The sequence below is a fragment of the Falco peregrinus genome, chromosome 14, assembly GCF_023634155.1.
Source record: "Falco peregrinus isolate bFalPer1 chromosome 14, bFalPer1.pri, whole genome shotgun sequence".
NCBI lineage: Eukaryota > Metazoa > Chordata > Aves > Falconiformes > Falconidae > Falco > Falco peregrinus.
In genome coordinates, this window is record NC_073734.1 from 806,825 (window position 1) to 827,324 (window position 20,500).

The 20,500-nt window shown below is 46.6% G+C and overlaps 1 pseudogene; it reads left to right on the forward strand.

Moving 5' to 3' along the window:
• Window positions 1–20,500, forward strand: part of LOC129785683 (hydrocephalus-inducing protein homolog) — a 67,210-nt pseudogene that overhangs the window by 39,996 nt on the left and 6,714 nt on the right.

Sequence of the window (20,500 nt, forward strand, 5' to 3'; positions counted from 1 at the left end):
GCAGGGCAGTGCCAGCACCTTCCTGCTGTCCCTGTGGCTCCCAGCTGGTCTGTGCAGAGCCAGGGCTTAGCGCGCCTGGCTCCGACCGCTGATCCCAGAGCAGCCAAAGCAGCGAGCTTTCATACCATGCATTCGTTGTGCTGCAAGGTGTTTGTAAAGGCAGAGAGGTACACAGCAGAAGAGCTTTGGTGGACAAGCACTAAGCCCCTATAGACCTCCAGGATGAGCCTTTATTACGTGGATGCACCATCGGGCTCCTGAGGCGGTAGGAGCTGAGTGAAACGTGCTCCCTGCCCCTGGGTCACCTCCCGCTCTCCAGGCGCTGCCAGACCGTAGTGGCTGAGCCCTGCTGAGCGCAGGGTGTCTGTGAACGTGCCACACGTGTGCTGCTGTCCCTGCGTGGGAATCGTCACCTCGTGGCTCAAGTCTATGCTTCATCTGGGTCGCGTGTTACAGGGCTCGCTGTCCTCAGCAGGGTGAGCACCCTCCCCAGAAGTCAGAGTGCGAGCAGCCTGCTAGACAAGCTTTATGCTCCTCCCGGCTGACAGAAGTGCTGTCAGGTCTTTTTCTGGGAGCGGTTATCACTGACCCACCGAGTTATGCCGCCTTTGCCCTTACAGAGGTGATGGCCTTGCTGTGCTGGCACGGGGCAGGGAATGCTTGCAGCAAGCTCCGTGGTTCAGGTTACCTTGTCCTTCCTCTCCGTCCGTGTGGTGCTGCTTGAGGTGTTTTTCAGGAGTGGGAGGTCCCTGTCAGATTTCCATCCAGGGAACGCTCTGGTTTTCCCCATCTAAGAGGAAGGAGGTGCGAGGCCCGTGGTCCCCAGCAGCCAGGCTCCCGTTCTGGAGGGTGCTGAGATCACTAACCCAGCTGCTTCGAGCCATTCCTTACTTCTCCAAGCTGACAGATACAAAGGCCATGAAACAGCTTTTTATTGATACGGTAATTGCGCAGGGTTTACTTGGCAAATGCCACCTACAGTAATTAACCAGGGCTCGTGTTAACAAACCGCCTTCCTGGCCACCAGCTGCAGTTGTTAGAGCTGTGGAAGGAAAGGGTTGATTTAAAAAGTTGCTCCCAAGGGAATCCTGGCTCAGCGCTGTGCTCCTGGCCCTGGGATTTTTGCTGTGGTGGTGGGGCTGTCCATCACTTTGCTGCAGGGATCTCCAGGGGTTGTGCCTGGAGAGCTTTTGTTGTTGTTGTGGCAGAGAAATAGGAAAATTACTTACATGCAACCTGGGAGTTACAGGAAACAGAGCTGGGCAAGCGATCGGTGTTTAGAAAGAGGAGCCTGCTCTGGAAAAACCCTCGTGGTCCCTCAGGAGATCTGAACTCTTCCATGGGCCCCTTGGGAGAGGACCTCAAGGAGGTCACCTACCCCCCATCCCTCACAAAACGGAGCTGAGCCGCTGTATCGTCAGGGTGGAGACCGTCCCAGGGTGCAAAAAGAGTTTAAAGAAGAAACCCGTGATCTTTAACTAGGGAGTCATTAATTTTGCTTCTTGACGACTCTGAGCGGTGTGACAGCCTTCCTCGTGCATTTGCATGCCAGTCACAGATCCCTTTGGAGGACGATTTGCAGACAGCGTGTGCCCCTTGCAGGGAATATTTAGTAGCTTTGCCCTAGTGCAGCACTGTGAAATTGCAGTTGGATCTCGAGCCCCACGGGGAAGTGGCTGGCCTCCATGTGTGTTTTTGCAGTTGCCTCCATAAATTGCTTAGCCGAACGCTTCTGGATCAGGTGATTTACAGAACTCATCAGCACTGTGCAACTTGCAAAGCCAGCGGTTAAGAAGTGGTTTGAAATTTGTTTTGTTTAAGCTCAAAATGAACTTTCTTAGTTATTCATGCAAATAAAGCCATGGCTCTTGAGTGCTGGAAGGAAGCACGTGGTGGGGGGGCTCAATCACCTAAAATTCTTTTTTTGTTGTTTTTTTCTGGATATGGAAATGTACTGGGTTACATCTGATTTCTTCCAAAACCCATTTCTAAGCCGCTTTTGCAGGGAGAAGCAAAATCCTAAGTGCTGATCCCTCCTTCACTTGCCGTGTCCTACATCGTGTAAAACTGGATCTCTGTGTTGATGTGGTTGGTTGAGAATCACGTTCAAAACCAACCTCAAAACCTGGGGACGTTCCGTGGGCAAAAAAATGAGTGCCAGAAAGCAGCAGAAGTTAGGGACTTGGGAAACAGTTCTGTGCTGTTGGGCCACCCACACCCCTGTTTCTTTGAATGCCGAGTTGTAATCCCTCCATGATGTGCCAAGGTGTTAACCCGACTGAGATCCGAATTCTCACTCCACAGAACCAGGTGTGGCTTTGGGACTGAGGACAAGGAGGCTGCGGCCCCTCCATGCCCTGGTCCATGTGCTCTGGGACATGCTGTGGTGGGAGCATCACACGGTCCCAGCCCGGGGTACCCAGGCCTTGGCCAGCGGCTGGGTGCTCCTGGAAGCCCCAGCTGCTAGCGAGGAGCGGGACATACTCTCTTTTTTCTTTCTTTTTCTCTCGGCTGTCCTGAATGGTCTGTATTTTACTCTGCTCCTCCTCCTTTCAGGAGAGCACTCTCTGAGGTTCACCTGGAAGGAGAGAGCGTAAAACTCCCAGGGTTTCCTAAAGTTCCAGCATCAATGGTGGGGCAGAAGAAAGGATAGCTTCCGCAGACCTTCCAGGAGAGGCTGAGGGCCTGCTGCAGAAGGGAAAGAATGGCCACTGATTTTTTTTGATGATAGTGGCCGTGGGGCATGCCTCACCCATGATTATGGGCAAAACTTGTCCCTTGGAAATCTTTGTCATTTCCTAAGAGCTTTGATGGTTTAGAACATCAAGTTTTTAATGAAAATTAGGCCACATGTGATGCAAGATGGAAAAATCTTCTGAACAGCGAGCACCCAGTACTGCCTCTTTTCGGGTGTCTGTGCAATAGAAGTACACAGCCCTCTGATGCGTGCCTGAGCTGTGAAGTGTAACTCATCTCTGCTGTCAGCTGGGCTGCGGCTGGATCCACTGAAAAACCGCTGAATTCAGCAAAAGCTCCCTAGCTCTTCCTTTCTGGCTTTGGATGTGATCAAACATCCCCGTGCCACGGTTGCAAGCCCAAAGTCAGGGATCACTGAAAAGGCTGTTCCAGGAGGGTTTTTTCCGAGTTGTGATCTAGTCACACGTGGGCTGCTCTTTGCAATAAGAAGTTGGTTTGGACATTCTGGAATGACTAAGCAGCAGACTTTTATAAAAAAAGAAATCAACTTTCAGTCCCTAAGCTTTAGTTAATGGTGGGTGTCACACAAAAGGAGCTCAAAGGATAGAGGAATAGTTTTGCACAAAAGCCACAGTGACGGTTGTGTACAACTTCTGGGGCTACCTTCTGCTCCTTGTGCTACTCGCTTTCCGTACAAGAGTAGAATGGGATGGCAGTGTTACCGAAATCTCGGAATGAAGAACTTATCAACACCAATGTGATGTAGATAAGCAGACTTTTCTTTATGGACGGCCGGGTGCGTGAGCGAGTCCCCTCACGATCGACGCACACCATGGTTCAAAATCATACACCTTGTATAGAACTGATTCATACATATTCATTAAATATCCATGCATAATCGTAAGATTTCCCATAAATCATTAACATACTCTCCTCCCATACCCGATTCTGCGCAGTAAAGGTTAGACAGGTCCGGAAATGGGTCTGGGGTACGATTTGGGTAGGTGGTATGTGAGTCGGTGGTCTCGATCTCCCCCTGCCGGAATTACCTGCCACTTGAGGTAACTGTTTCTTGGCCGGCAACTGTGGGTTGCTTCACTCGACTCTCCCCAGTTCACATAAATTCTCATTTTGACATTTTAGTACATCCTCCTAGGTTACATACAAACAATCATCTCAAATCTTAAGTCTGTTATCTAAGTTCTAAACATTCCTACTAGGTGATTCTGACCAATTCCTCCGGCCTTGGTACGGGGCTGTACAGAGGGTTTTCTATAGCCGCTTTTTACTATAACTATAAGTTTCATTAAAATATATTTTCTTATCCTCTTGTATTTCTATTACATGATTGATTTTATAAAATCAAATAATCAATCAAATAAAGTCAATCTTAACTTATTAGCAAATCTATAACATTTCCCCATCCTCTTATATTTCTATTACATGATTGATTTTATAAAATCAAATAATCAATCAAATAAAGTCAATCAATCTTAACTTATTAGCAAATCTATAACATTTCCCCCCTTTGAAAGTGTTGAAAATCATTATTTCAATACTTTCACATTATTTACATATCATTTGTTTCAACATATTTTGGTGGTGGGCTATACCTTGGTGGACTGGTTGGTACTTCTCTCATGATCATACGATTGATTGCAATTCTGTTGGTAAACTGCTTCTTCAAACATGCATATACCAACATGATCATCAAAAGGACAATCAGTAACAGAAACAAAGTTTTGATTAGGGATTGTATCCAAGAGCTCAAGTTCCTTCCTAATTTGTTAAAAATTTTCCCTAACCAGTCTTCTGACATATCTTCTTGAATTGATTCTGTTTCTTTTTCAATTTTATCTAATAAATCCAAATCATGTTCCACATCTTGTGTGACATTTGAAATGGGGATGCAACAGTGGTCCAGTTTATCTTTGAGATATCCACATACTCCATGTTCTTTAAGTAGGAGCATATCTAGTGCCATTCTATTTTGTAAAGTCATTCTAGAGGTCGCCTGTAATTGTATATTCAATTCCTTAAACCCCTTTTTGGTAACGTTTGCTAATTTTTCCACTTGACCAGTTAACTTATAAAGCCATGCTCTGTTTCTATATGATGCTATAGGATTTAAAAGTGATTCAATTGCCCAGCCAATTTTCACTCCTGTAGATGGTTCATTCCAAGTATCATCATTTGTCTCAGATCTCTTTGTTCGTTTCAGTTCTAAATTTTCTAGAGATCCTCTAAATGGTGATTTCTTCCAAATCGGACACAATGTTGGCACGCCTAAAGTTATTTGTTTCACTTTACCATCTAATGGTAGATGAGTTGTCCAGGTTCCATCACTCAATGCCCAAATTAAATGTCCTGGACTTTGAATAGTAGATTTTCTACAACTAAACATAATTCCTCTTCTGGGTATATAGGCGCTAGATAGATTGAGAGTATTCTTAAGACCTCGACAAAAACAACCATATTTTAAAGCGGCAGCCAAAGGAGGGATTCTTTGAATTATTAAGTCTGCATTGCTACAATCATACACTTTTTCACATTTCCACCATGGCACTATTTTATTCTCCTTTTCTCCCAATGAAGTTGATCTATCATTGACCCAGGGTAATACTGAAAACACTTTTCCATCCCAGGTAAAACACCAAGGAGTTTTTGCCATATACTGAAAATGGGAATATAAGGTCATAGGCCAAACCGAATCCCAAACTATTTCCTTTTCCTGTAGGGTTCGATTCTTTTTCTCACATTTTGTCTCGGTTATCCATACACTGGTGTTTGTTGTAGCCATTTTAGGCTAGTAACACCATCCCTTGTTCCCTAAATCTCCATATAATCCCGGTTTAGCTACAAATCATCCTTTACATTCCCAAATGGTTGAATATACTGGTGATTCTTCCCCAACTTTAACCTTTTGCAATTCCCAAGTTTCCCTAGGTTCTTGTTTACAATCCATTGTCTCATTTTCATATTCTAATTTGGTCAGATTCATGGTTAAGATTCCCCATGGAATAGATTCACCTACTGCCCTCGGTATTGGTAAACAAGCGGTGATCTGCGTGACATTTTGTAAATTGGCAAATCCTTTAATCAATCCTACCATCAAATTTTCCTCAGCCGTTTGTTTGGGAATTTCAATCACTTGTTCTGTCTCTGTTTGTCTTTCATTCCTGTCCACCAAGTCAGCCCATGATCCTGCCAACACTACCAACCCAAATGGAATCCAAAGAACGATCATAACCTGATATGAAAAATTAGACATTTTTCAAAGTCAAATTTAAAGTCTTTGGGTCACAGTTGATAATCTTCCATGGAATAGGTGCTTTCTTCACTCGAGTATAATGGATCCAAGCATCCGATTCTGCTATCTTGATAGCCGTAAAAGTGGTTAACAGTACTTGGAAAGGTGCTTTCCAACGTTCCTGTAAAGGTTCAGAGGTCCAGGTCTTCACATAGACATAATCTCCTGGTTGGAAATCATGCACTGAATTTTCCAGGGATAAAGGTCTATTCCAAATTACTGCACTCCGAATTGCAGCCGGAGTTTTTCCTAGAGAAAGCAAATAGTTATATACATCCTGCTTTCCTTTTACATGTACGTTTGGATTTGGTTCTGGAGACTCATATGGTTTTCCATATAATAATTCATAAGGACTGAGTGAGGTTCCACTCTTTGGCTGTACCCTGATTCGTAATAATGCCAATGGAAGCGCCTGAGGCCACTTTAGACTGGTTTCTTGACAAATTTTACTTATTTGTCGTTTCAAAGTTTGATTCATCCTTTCCACTTTCCCACTAGATTGGGGTCTCCAAGATAAATGTAGGTCACAATTAATACCCAATACTTTGCTAACACTTTGGACTACTTCAGCAACAAAGTGTGGACCTCTGTCAGAAGAAATTCCAATAGGAACTCCAAATCTCGGAATTATTTCTTGTAATAACCACTTCACCACTTCTTTTGCTTGTGTAGTGCGACAGGGAAGGGCTTCAGGCCATCCTGTAAAAGTATCAACCCCTACCAGGATGTACTGGTACCCATTTTGTCTAGGCAGCTCTGAAAATTCTACTTGCCAATAATCTCCAGGTTCTACACCAGATTTCAGTCTACCCATTTGAACCTTTTTCTTAATCATTGGATTATTTTTCAAACATACCTCACACTTTGCAGTTACCATTTTAGCTATTCCCAACATCTTAACTGATATTACTTGTTTTCGTAAAGATGTTACTAAGGCTTCTGCTCCCCAGTGACATTCCTGATGTCTCGTTTGAATTATCTCTCTCATCACAAGAGGTGGAATTACTACCTGTCCATTAGGAGTTACCCACCATCCCGCTAAGTTTTTCTTAGCATTTAATAACGGACTCAGTTTGTCATCTTCCTCTGAATATCTCGGGTTTTCCCTAGGAAGGGTTACTGTTTTAGAAGGAATTATTGCCATTTGCAATGCTTGTTTCTTTGCTACCTTTTTTGCTGTTCTATCAGCTAAATTATTCCCAGCTATTATTTTTGTATTCCAAATCTGGTGTGCCTTACAGTGCATGATTGCTACTTGATCTGGCTTTTGAACTGCTTGCAATAATCATAAAATTTCTCTTTGATGCTTAATGTTTGATCCTTGAGAGGACAATAACCCCCTCTCTTTCCACAAAGCTCCATGGACATGCACTACCCCAAAGGCATATTTTGAATCAGTCCAGATATTTACTTTCCTGTCTTTGCTTACCTCTAAGGCTCGAATTAAAGCAATGAGTTCCGCCTTTTGGGCTGATGTGGTACTCGCCAATGCTCCTGCTTCTATAACTGTAGTCTCTGTTGTTACCGCATATCCGGCGTATCGGACTCCTTGTTCCATGAAGCTGCGTCCATCACTATACAGTTCCCAGTCTGGTCGCTCCAGTGGTACATCCTTCAGATCTTCACGACTGGAATAAACATACTAGATGGCAGCCAAGCAATCATGCTCCAGTTGTCCTTCTTCCTGTATGGAACTTAAAAACACTGCAGGATTTACCAGGTTAGTTGTCTTTAGAATCACATCATCCTGTTCAGTCAGTACTACCTGGTACTTCATCATTTGGCTGGGAGACAGCCAGTGTCCCCCCTTCTGTTCTAGGACAGTTATCACCATGTGTGGGACATAGACTGTTATTGTTCTTCCCAAAGTCAATTTCCGAGCTTCTTGTATGAGCATCACTGTTGCTACCACTGCTCGAAGGCAGTTTGGCCACCCTCTACTCACTGTGTCCAGTTGTTTAGAGAAATATCCGACTGGTCGTTTCCAGCTTCCTATCCTCTGGGTTAACACGCCTGGTGCAAGGTGTTGCCTTTCATGAACAAACAACTGGAAATCTTTGGTTGGATCCGGCAGTCCCAAGGCAGGTGCAGACATTGAGCCACGTTTCAACTCTACAAAAGCCTTTTGTTGTTGTGGGCCCCATGCAAAGGGAGGGTTCTTTTGGGCCTCGTACAGCGGTTTAGCTATTAGCCCATAGTTCATGATCCAAAGGCGACACCACCCAGTCATTCCCAAAAATGCTCTGAGTTCATGAATATTTCTTGGCTCAGGTATACCACAAATAGCTTCTTTGCGATCTTTTCCTAATTGTCGTTGTCCTTTTGAAATCTCAAAGCCCAGATATATCACAGTCTGGCAGGCTGTCTGGGCTTTCTTCCTGGACACTTCGTATCCATTTAGTCCCAGGAAATTCAGGAGGTCGATAGTCACCTGTATACAGGTAAGTCTTTCTTCTGTAGCAATCAATATGTCATCCACATATTGTAAAAGTAAATGCCCAGCTCTTGATTTATCCTGTTTCCACATTTCAAATTCCTTTGCTAATTGATTTCCAAAGATAGTTGGACTGTTTTTAAATCCTTGGGGTAATCTAGTCCATGTCAACTGCATCTTTCGCCCGGTTTGAGGATTTTCCCATTCAAAAGCAAACAGTTTTCTGCTTTCTTTTTCCAAAGGTATACAAAAGAAAGCATCTTTTAAATCAAGCACTGTAAACCGTTGATAAGTGTCCCTTAATGCTGTTAACAGTGTATAAGGGTTTGCTACTACAGGATAAATATCCTTAACTAGTTGATTTACTGCTCTCAAATCTTGTACCAGCCTATATTCACCCGAGGGTTTTCTGACTGGTAAGATAGGAGTCTTATACTCAGATTCACATTCTTCCAAAATGTTATACTCCAAAAATTTATCACTCAATTTCTTCAATTCCTGTCTCACTTCCGATTTGATTGGATATTGTTTAATTCTCACTGTTCCTGCGCCTTCCTTCAAATCTATTTTAACAGGCTCTGCTAGCTTCGATTTACCAGGAATATCTGTTTCCCATACAGTAGGGATCACTGCCAAATCCACCTCCTGTGGAATTTCTTGTTCCTTTACTCTTTCTTGTATCATCAAGATTTCTCCCGTTTTTGACTCGGGTATTTTCAAGAAAAGTTCTCCTTCATCAAAAACAATTTGTGCATTTAATTTAGACAACAAATCTCTTCCTAACAAGGGTATCGGACATTCTGGTACATACAAGAATTCATGTGTGATTATCTTATTTCCAAATTTCAAATCTAGGTGTTGTAGGAATGGCCTGGTTCTCTTCTTTCCCTGTTGCTCCTATTATATTGGCTGGTTTTGTTCCTATTTTTCCTTTACATGTATTTAATACCGAAAATGTCGCTCCTGTATCTACTAAAAATTTAACTTCTTTATCTCCCAGCTAAATCTTAACCAGAGGTTCAGCTGGGTTCCCTCCGGTCCCCTTCAGTCGTCTAAAATCATTATCTTGGCAAGGTCGTGAGAAACACTCTTGTTTCTAGGGCAATCCTTTTTCCAATGTCCTTCCTCTCTACACAAAGCACACTGATTTACTCCTAAGGGGGTATTAAATTTCCGATGGCCACAGTGCATACAACCTCCCCTCCCATTAAATCCTCGTCCTCTTCCTCTGCCCCTTCCTCTGTCTACCGTTCCTGTCATTACTGCCAATAAATCTGTTCTCCTTGATTTTCTTTCTTCTCTTTCTCTGTTGTTATATACCCTCCATGCGACTTCCAGCATTGTATTCAAACTCCTTGAATTCTCTCCCTCCAGTTTCTGGAGTTTTTTCCTTATATCTGGTGCCGATTGCCCCATAAAAATCAAAGCCAGTTGCATTTGTGCTGCCTCTGTTTCCACTCTCAAATCAGTATGTTTTCTGGCAGCTTCCTTTAATCGTTCCCAAAATGCTGAGGGAGATTCATTTTTATCTTGTCTTACTTCATATAATTTAGACCAATTCAGAGATTTAGGCATGGCATGTCTAATCCCATATAAAACCCATTTCTGATACCGTCTCAGTCTTTCTCTATGTGTTACATTATTTGGATCCCACTGCGGATCCCCAGATGGAAAATTCTGTTCTATTGTTCCACCTGTAATTCCACTCATCACATCCAACTCTGCCTGAGCTTTACCAGCTTTTAATACCGTTTGCTTCTCTGTATCATCTAACACATTATCCAGGATCACCTGTAAATCATTCCAGTCTGGATTCTGTGTTCTAGTTATAGTATCTGCCACCTTGCCCACTTTTTCAGGATCTTCTCTATAATTTCCTGCTGCCTGCTTCCAAGTCATCAAATCCATAGCTGTAAAAGGTACTTTCACATAGACCGGTCCATCACTACCAACTCCCTGTCGCAGGGGAGCTATAGTCTGTGTCTGTTGCCGAGTTCTCCGTGAAACAGGAGTATGAATTACAATCTCCGATAATCTCTCTTCCACATCTCCTGTTCCACTGCTATCCGGTTCAATCGCCTGTTCTCGTGCCCTAGATTCTCGACCCTGATTCCTTTCTCTCCTAAGAGGGGATATATCTAATTCTGGTCCATCATCACTCTCAGTGACAATCTTTTTCTTTAAACAACCTTTCCCGATCTCACAAGTTGAGCAACACCTTTTTACTTTCTTGTTATCAGCAGTTACAGCCATCACAAAATTATCTCCATCAGTTAACTTGCATTCATCCTGCCAGTCTTTTCTCTGTCTCAGGTAAAAGAACAAATCCACGTATGGCATTTCACTCCATTTCCCTTCTCTTTTACAGTATAACATTAACTGCAGAACAGTATTATAATTCAGTGTTCCATTTATGGGCCACTTTTCCTGATTTTCCAATGTATACAGAGGCCACCAATTATTACAATACTCAATCATCTGGCTTTTTGGCAAATCCTCATATAAATCTCCCCAATGTGCCAATAAACATCCCAATGGAGAATTTTTCGGGATTTTATCATTTACAGCAAGATTACGCATGCTTTTACTTTTAAACAACCGAGTTAACTTAGATGCCATGGTATAATCACTCACAGTACAATACACAATTATTCAACTCTGTCTCCCCGATCCGCGGATCCACGCTCCACACTCGCTTTCGTGCTTAATTGCACGTCTCACCCTTACAGCCACACTCACACTTTTCCACAATTGTTACTTCAAACAAAGACATAAAACACAATATTATACACTTCTTAATTTTCTTCTCGATACACAGACACAATAAACAATTCTGTATCAGAAGAAAAACCCCTCCTAACTTCTTGTTAGAGGCACTACCTTAGAGAACACTATAGCATGTAGGTTCTCTTGTTTCCACTTTTGTCCAACCCTGCAATAGCTTTCGCTTATGTCTTACGGGCAGGCGCCTAGGCTTCCTCTTCCACAAGGATCCTTATAGTCCAAGCCTGCGCAGCTTTCACCGCGTCTGACAGGCAGACTTACTCAGTGGGACTCAAACCCACTGGTGGGTCTCCAACCCACTCCTTACCATACACTTATTATAGTGGGACTCCTACCCACTTACTACAATTACAAGAAGAAGTGTCTTACCAAAATCCAGGGAACGTCGCGAAGAGCCTTACGGATCGGGGATCGATGGGTATCCCCGAGAAATCCTCGGTGCCGGCTGGAACCGATCAGGTCCCCGGCTCCTCCGGTCTCCTTCAGCGAGGTCCCATCTGGGTCGCCAAAACTGTTACCGAAATCTCGGAATGAAGAACTTATCAACACCAAAGCAGACTTTTCTTTATGGACGGCCGGGTGCGTGAGTGAGTCCCCTCACGATCGACGCACACCATGGTTCAAAATCATACACCTTGTATAGAACTGATTCATACATATTCATTAAATATCCATGCATAATCGTAAGATTTCCCATAAATCATTAACATACTCTCCTCCCATACCCGATTCTGCGCAGTAAAGGTTAGACAGGTCCGGAAATGGGTCTGGGGTACGATTTGGGTAGGTGGTATGTGAGTCGGTGGTCTCGATCTCCCCCTGCCGGAATTACCTGCCACTTGAGGTAACTGTTTCTTGGACGGCAACTATGGGTTGCTTCACTCGACTCTCCCCAGTTCACATAAATTCTCATTTTGACATGTTAGTACATCCTCCTAGGTTACATATAAACAATCATCTCAAATCTTAAGTCTGTTATCTAAGTTCTAAACATTCCTACTAGGTGATTCTGACCAATTCCTCCGGCCTTGGTACGGGGCTGTACAGAGGATCTTCTATAGCCGCTTTTTACTATAACTATAAGTTTCATTAAAATATATTTTCTTATCCTCTTATATTTCTATTACATGATTGATTTTATAAAATCAAATAATCAATCAAATAAAGTCAATCAATCTTAACTTCTTAGCAAATCTATAACAGCAGGGGGACCTAAGCCAAAACCTGAGCTAGAATTCAGGCACTTTAGGCTGCTCCAGTGGTTCAAGAAAGGCTTCAGACTGAAAGATCCTGCACTATGCCATCTTAGCAGACTTAAGGAAGAAACTCAGCATCCTGGAGTTCAGCTGTAAGCCTTGTGGTCTCAGTTGCCTTTGCAGCAAGGGGTATGTGTGTTAGCAGTACACTTAGAGCTTATCTGGTTTCAGTAGCGAGGAGGCTGGTTTTCCGTAACTGCTCAGTATGCTTCAGGTGGGGCGTCTTTACAAAGCTGAGCTCTTGGTTTGATGGTGGGAACAGGTGAGTGCTGCTCTCTGGAGACCGTAAAGCCCCGTCTTAACAAGGCGCTGCTGCAGGCGGTGAGCCCTGGAGCACCCCGGTACGGAGCCCTACGTTAGGCGCAGGTGGTGGCTGAGATGCTCTGCCTGCTTGAGGCAGCGCTCGGGTGCGCGTGTCGCTGTCAGCAGGCTGCTGGGGTATCGCTGTCAGCAGGCTGCTCTGCCTTGCTTGGGCTCATACTTCTCAGCTCCTGTGCGGTCGTCTCCGATTGCAGCGATACAGACAGCAGATTTTTCTCTCCGGCTCTGTTTTGTGAGCTTTGTGCCTTCTCTGAATGGATTTCAAAGCTCGTTTAAGTGCATGGGAAGGAATTCAGAAATCATGTTTTATATGCAGCATCACTTTCTGAGGGTGCAAACTGATTGCTAAGTTACAAACCAGCCCAAGGGCTCCGTCAGAAGTTAGAAACCAGCCGCAAAGTTGATCTGCTGAGGGAAGAGAAGGGTCCCGTATCTTCTCGCGGAGCATCTAGTGCTGGTGCCACCCAGCCCGGAGTCAGGGACTGGCTCTGAGGCTGCCTGGAAAGTCCAGGCGAACCGAAGGAATTCTGTACTGACATGGCAACCTCTCCCCAGGCCGTGAGACCAGGCTGCCCCTGCGCATCAAAGGGAGCGGCATAGGGCCCCAGCTGCGCTTCAGCTTTGACCAGCTGGACATCGGGAAGGTTTTTGTTGCGTCAGCCCCCAGCTACGAGGTGAGCAGTGGGGCTTGCTGGGGTTGGGGTGGATCCTGATGGCCCCTGGGGCAGCAGTGAGCTTTGTGCACCTGCTGGATTTCTGGCAACACAGGCAGTTATGTGCACGCATTATTTGATGTAAGTTAAATGTGGGAGTTTTTGCAGAATCTGGATAGTTTTGATGGGGTCTGAAAGGTGTGTATGTTGTCCACAAAGCCCCGATCCCTGCGTTTTGGCAACCTCCCTTTGAGACCAGCTGGGAGGCTTCATGCAGAAAATCCAGCCCTTGACACATGATAGCAACACCGGGTCAAAAAGGTCAGGATCCAGAGGCTTTTGTTTCAGCCCTAGATGCACTGCGCCCTGGTACCCTGGCAGTTAAAAAGCAGCTGGAACAAAGGTGTTGTGTTCCGACTCGAGTCCGTTGCAAACACCTTTCAGTGAAGCGCAACTTGCTGGATCCTGGCGCCGGAGGGAAGCCGGGCAGCCTCCCCGCGCAGAGCTGCCCGCGCAGGCACCGGGAGCGCTGTCCCTGCTGAGCAGCCTCCTGCCACCCTTCAGACCTGGTGCCCCTCTGGCTCTATGAACAGAGCAGGGCAGTTCTGGAAATGAAGCAAAGGAGCTTTCTGGGTATTTGCCTCCCCCCGCCGATGGTGGCAAGTTTTCTCAAAAAAAAACCAACCAAAAAAACCCCCAAGATACAGCAACTGGAGGCGGTAGAAAATGAGGCAGTACATCGTGCCAGACACTTTCAAAAGCTTGACTGTTGCAGGGAAGGACACGTTAAGGTGTTTTCTTGCCAAAATATTGTGCACTGTATGTATGCATTTTTTAATGCTGATTCTTTATTGATTCTATATATATCAATGTGTTGGTTTCATTACTGGAGAAAATGTGAATAAGTAGATGATACTCCAAGTGCTGTATTAAGTAGCCAGACTGGAGGTAAACTTCAGTGTAGGATCCCTAAGTGCAATTTGTAATTAAGGTGTAAAACATATGAGTAGTTTCCAAGTTACCAGTGCAGAATTTGAATACAGGAATGTTTTCAACAGCAGCTGCAAAATTAAAAAAATAAGGGCTGTACCTCTGCTTCTGTCTCAGTTTTTCTGACAGGTTTTGCGAGGACAAAACTTAGGGAAAATAACTGCCAAGCAGGTAGATAAGTCCACAGAAATGGCCGGATTTCACCTGCAGCCTTCGGAAACTGTAGAGCTTTGCTTTGGGTAGGTTTGGTGACCACCAGTGTGCTGATACTCACAGGCAGGTGTGGGCATTTCTTGCTGAATCTCAGCAAATGCTGCAGGATTGTGTAGCTTGTTGGAGCAGTAAATAATGGTAAATTAGTAGATGATGGCTGTGAATATTTATGAAAGAGATTCTTTAGAGCAGGTGGAGCTGCTATGCCCCTCACTCTCATCCTTTCTTGACATGTCTGGTTGAGCAAAGACAAAGAGACTCTCAGATCAAAGAAAAGAACAAAATGCGCCTCACTGACGTACCCTAGCAGAGTCGGGGAGTGCTGCTGAAGCTGGTTATGGGGCTGTCCCGAGGTATTTTCTACATCCAGTAAACTTGCTGGCTGTAACGGGAGCTGAATGTGTTTTGCCCTTGGCAGGACTGGGCTCATCTGGAGCGGGAGCAGTTAGGTGACGATTCGCTGTAATGCTGCGACCGCCCTTTGCTGCTCTTTGGGGCAGGTCTGCATCGCCTTGGTGATGCTGAGCACATCCTCAGCCCTGCAAGTCCAAGCGGACTGCTCTGTGTCAGTGGAATAAACCCAGAGTGACTCTGTTTATGTGAAGTTATCACTGGGGTTTTTTGCATGCAAAAACCCAAAGGCAGAAACTGTCCTGTTGTGTTTTCTTTGGCTTCAGCCAAGCAGCAGCACACAGCTTCTTCTGCCTTTTGTAGAAGTTTAATTAGAAAACAAATCAGCCTTCTGTAAGGAAAGAAGATTCCTCATGTATTTCCATTTTGCTTTCTTGCTGCTGCAGGTGATCCTGTTTAACAAAGGAGTCATTGATGCCCCCTCCAAGTTGGTCCTTCCGGCGACCGCTCTGGGCTCCTGCTTCTCCTTTCTCCCCCAGGAGGGCATCGTTTTACCAGATGTCCTCCAAGTCATCCAGATCTCCTTCAGTTCCACCGCCCTGGGGCAGTTCACAGAAGGATTCCGGTTCAGTGCGGATGGGTCCCCTGAGCCCGTGACCTTGACCGTCAGGTGAGGAGGGTTACAGGAGCCTGGGGGGTGCCTCCACAGTAATTCCCACTGCAGACTCCTCTCCTCGAGATGGCATCTGCCTCCTTGCTTTCTGTCTTGCCTCTGTTCCAAGGACCCCTGTCCAGCCCTTATCTCTCATTCTCCAGCCCCACAACTCAAGCTGTTTGTTTCAAATGCTTTTGAGATGCCCACCCACCGGGGCAAGCCGAGCCTCCCTCTTCAGGGGGGGTTGTGCACTGGATTTAGTTCTCCAGGGAGGGAAAAACTCCCAGTTCTTTTGAGTGGAGATGAGCTGGCTGGTGGGACATGGGGCTGCAGAGGAAGGAACAGCGGTGGGAGTGCAGGTGGTTCCTCTCCTACCTTGTGCTCCTTCCTGCTCTGCGAGGACCCCGATCTCCCTTCAGAAGCACTATTGGAAGATGTGGCTGTTGCCATAAAGACTGCCCTCTTCCCCTGTTCTCTTGCAAGCTGCGCTGTTACCGGCTGTAGCGCACAGGGCTCTGGGCTGGCTGCTTGGCCGAGCCCTCTGGGCAGTCCTTCAGGTCTGACTTCCTTGGGCACAGCTCCTGTGTGCTCAGCAGAAGCGGCAGTTATTTCCCCCCTCGCTGCAAGGCTCACCCTTGGCAGTTTCCCAGTGTGAGACCCAGTTGTGGCTGGTTTGGAGGCAGTTTTCTATTGTCTTTTGGCAAGTGCTATTACGGAAAGCATGTCTGCTCCCTTTGCTCCATCCAGAGTAGGATGCTGGGGCTTGGCAGGTTAAGTCTGATTACGTGAGGTCCTTGGAGAGGGAACCTCATTGCCAGAAGGGATTTGCTACCTAACTTGTTCTCAGGAACGGATTCAGCTCCAGGAATCGAGAATTAGCATGGGATTGAAACTCCTGAAAGTCAGATTTTGAGTGCTTTTTGATTGTGCAGTCAGAAGATGCCCAAACCATAGGTGATCACTCTTTGCTTGGAAACAGACCTGACGAGGTCCTGAACGCTTGTTCTTTTGCTCTTTAGAAAGGGATGCTGGAACTGGGACACGACGGGTGAGGGCAGGTCCCTCCTGCGGGAGGCTGGGGTCTGTTCATGTGTACGAGAGACCCGGTGGCAGTCCTGTGAATAAAACTAGGAGGCACGGGTCACTGTGCTCCTTGATCTGTATTTGTTTTTTTCACCAAGAGGCAGAGCTGGCATTGATTGGCATCAACCATGAAATTAATGAATGTTGTGCAGCTTCAAGTGCTGATTTCAGTGGATGTTGGTGAGTTTTGGAGTTTGGAACCTCTCTGAATTTAGGGATGGGCGGGCTGGTGTGGTGGCTTCAGGACACTCATGTTCGGTGGTGCAAACAGTCTTGCTCTTGGATGTGTCAGCCGGTGCACTGGTAACAAGCTGATACTTTCCTCCAAGATTCCACCATCCACTGTGTAGAACTTGTGCTGCGTTTCTCAGTAGATGTCTGGGGCTCCTGTGGATTCGTGCCTCAAAATCCTGCACGCATAATGGTAGTGTGGAATAAGGTCTGAGGAAGATGTCCATATAGGCCATGGAAAGGCCAGTTCCAGCAAAGAGATACCAAAGCAGGGAACCTGTGGCTGAGAGGGCTAGTTACAATGAACCTGCTTCTGCATGGACAGCTCTGCCCGTCACATGACAGATGGGGAAACTGAGGCACAGAGCCATCACTTGTTCAGGGTCCTTCACTGGGCCAGCAGCAACCTGGGGGTGTACCCTGCCTGCCCTGGTGCCCTGAGCCACCTCAGCAGCTGCCACCTGCTGACCACGTTGCTTTGGCTGCCTCCTGTGCACAGGGATGCTGTGCCGAGCGCAGGGGTGACGGGTTGATTTGAAACCCACCGTGCTGCTGAGACCAGCTTCTATCCGTCCCGGTGGTAACGAAAGCCGAACGCTTTGCAGTTCTTTTTAACCAAGCCAGTTCCTCCTCTGCCTTTGTCCTTACAGGGGCTGTGTCATCGGACCGACTTTCCCTTTCCATGTACCTTCCCTCCATTCGGCGACGTCTCCTTTGGTGAGTGTGCCCTGGGCTTGGACCGCTGGTGGGGAGGTCTGTGCCTTACTGAAATGAAGCGCTTTGGGAGCGTCTGTCACTTGTGTTCCTCCACAGCAGCCTTCAGGGTGTTAGAACCAGGGCTGCCGCTTGCTCAGGTGGTATTTTGCTGCCGTGAGATCAAACAGGACCAAAGGAATAGAAAGTCAGTATTTTCCTGGTGCCCTCAGAGCCTGCTCAGCCCCAACCTCCCAATCCTTGGCGGCAGAATGATGGTGAAAGCCCTTGTCCCAGAAGGGCCCAGGGGATGGGGCTGCAGGAGAAGGGAGCTGGAGCCACACGCTAGCCTGTGGCTGCTCAGGGTGAACGTTCCTGTTGCAAGGCGAGGACACCACTTACCCACTTGACCTTTAGTGTGAGCTGTTAATTTGTGCTGTGAGGGCTCCTCGTTATCACCTGCCCGGTAATAAGCCCAGGCAGTAGCTCGGCATTGGTTTGGGCAGTGATGTCTCCAGAGATGTGGGCTCCTTCTCCTTCCCCAGCCGAAGCACTGCTCCACTGACGGAGCCGGTGGCTGAGCACCCAGAGCATCTCCACTGAAATGCAGATTCTGATTCTCCATCTCGAGTCTCAGAGAAAAGGCTTTGTACTGAGATGGTCTAAAGTTTACATGTGAAATCAATTGGGGTTTGATTGAAGGGCCATGATCATTCTGTGCCCAGGATGCCCCTGTGGTTTCATGCGGTTCGTGGACTTTCTAGGAAATCTCAGTACTTTCCCTGAGCCACTTCCCCCTCTCCCTGCATCACCACTTGGCCACTTCTCTGCTTCCTTTTGAATAAATAGACCCACAAGAAACGCACCGGCAGAAATGCGGTTGTGTAATAGGAGGTTCATCCTACTTTAATCTGATTTCATTAACAAGGCCTTTTCAGCTGAAGGCAGCTATTGTATTTTTGCTTCTTGTCACTGTGCTGCTGGCTGTTGTCTGCATCTGGTGACTTCGGTCCCATTTGGGGCTGTGCAGTGGGTCAGTCGGTGCATGTCCTTTCTGTGCCCCACCCCCGCCTCCCTGCCGGAGTAATTGCTGGCGGTGGGCAATGGTCACTGCTGCTGGGCACAGAGGAACTATCTGCTGTGTCTGCGGGTGGTTTTCCTCCCTGTCTTTATTCAAATAGCACTTGGTAAGCAGGGCATGGGAGGTGTCTTCTGGCAGAGCTGGTGTCCGCTCCAGACCAAGCTGCGGGCTGGTGTCCTGCCTCTGCAGAACAGCCACCCCCTCACCCAGTGTGGTTGTACCACTGGTTTTCCGTTGTGGAAAGCAAGTGTCAGAGCTGAAGTGATGTCAGGCTTTGTGGGCAGTAATCAAAGGCAGTGTGGATGTGATGTCCCCGTTTGTTAGGTAAGGTGAGACACAGTTCCTGCTCATTTCTAAGGAAGCATCAGGTTTGCCTGCAGTGAGGTGGGCCGAGTTGTCATGTGCTCAGTCTGGTTGCCCAGAAACAGGAGATGCCTTAAGGGTCCTGCCTAGAGAAACTGCATTAGAGTGCAACGCATCATGTTGTAGTGCCCGGTCTCATCCTTTCTTTTCCTTACATGACAATGCCCTACTTTCATATATTGAAAACTGGGGGAATGTTCGTGGAGTTAATGGGGGATTTTACAGACTGAATTTTCAGAATAAATGCTCTGTCTGGGTGCACACTGATCAGTGAGAAAGAGTTGGGGCTGGTTTGGGGGCAGGTGAGAGAGCTCCTCACAGGTAGAGACAGCTCTTCAGCACCAACGGCACTGCCCATTGCCAAGGAAGCAAGCTGTGCCATCCATGGAAAAAGCAACTTCAGTCACAACTCACTCCTCCCTGAGCTTCTCCATTACCTCTCATTCACACTGAAAAGAGATAAACAACAAGCACCGGTCTATCCTAACAGGAGAGTCACACCAGGAATCACGGGATAGCCGGGGACTTAACTGATATTTGTCTCACCTTCCCAGGCTTTCCTCGCACCCTGCCGTGTCGCCTCACTAACACCTCCTTGGTTCCCATGACTTTCAACCTTCGCATCCCTGGCGAAGGCTCAGGACAGCGCAGCGTCACCAGTTTTGCTCAGATATCAGACAACACTTGCCCGTCCTGGAGAAAGGGAGCCCAACATCACATCAAGCCAACTGAATTCACCATAATGCCCTGCAAGGGGACCATCCGCTCCCAAGGAGCCCTGGGTATCCAGGTATGGCACGAGCCCGGCCATACGTGCTTCAGCAGGTGGAGCTGAAGCTTCACTGGTGCGCAGGAGGGCTGTAGTGCTGCTGGCTTTGGGCATAACGCAAGTAAGAGATCGGTGTTCGTGTTAGGTTTTTGTGAGCTGGGGTACTCTGGGGCGGAGCACCGTTTTGTTTCCAAAGTTGTAAGCCAAGGATCATGTACCCTACGGTCAAGCACAGAAGCCATGCGTGTGTGTCTGAGCTGCTTAGAGCAATTTGATTTAAAGTGGGCCGAGGAAGGATGGGGACAGAAGGTGACTGTTAAAAGAAAGATGTCATTGCATAAAGCAGTTTGCTATTCTTCCCGGTCTTATCTTTCCTCTCGTGTGGAGCAGAATGGTTGCATCCACTGCAACGAGGACTGGAAAAGCTCCAGCAGCCATGAGCTGCACAGCTGCTGCTGGGCCACGTTTTGCCCTCGGCTTCCCACTGTAAAGCTGGCCTCATTCTGTGAAAGTCAACAGATTTCCTCTGGATTTATGCTGTTGTAGTCGAGAGTAAAAATTGGTCCCAGTGGCAAGTAGAACATGAATTGTGCTTTAATTTAGCTTACATATGCCC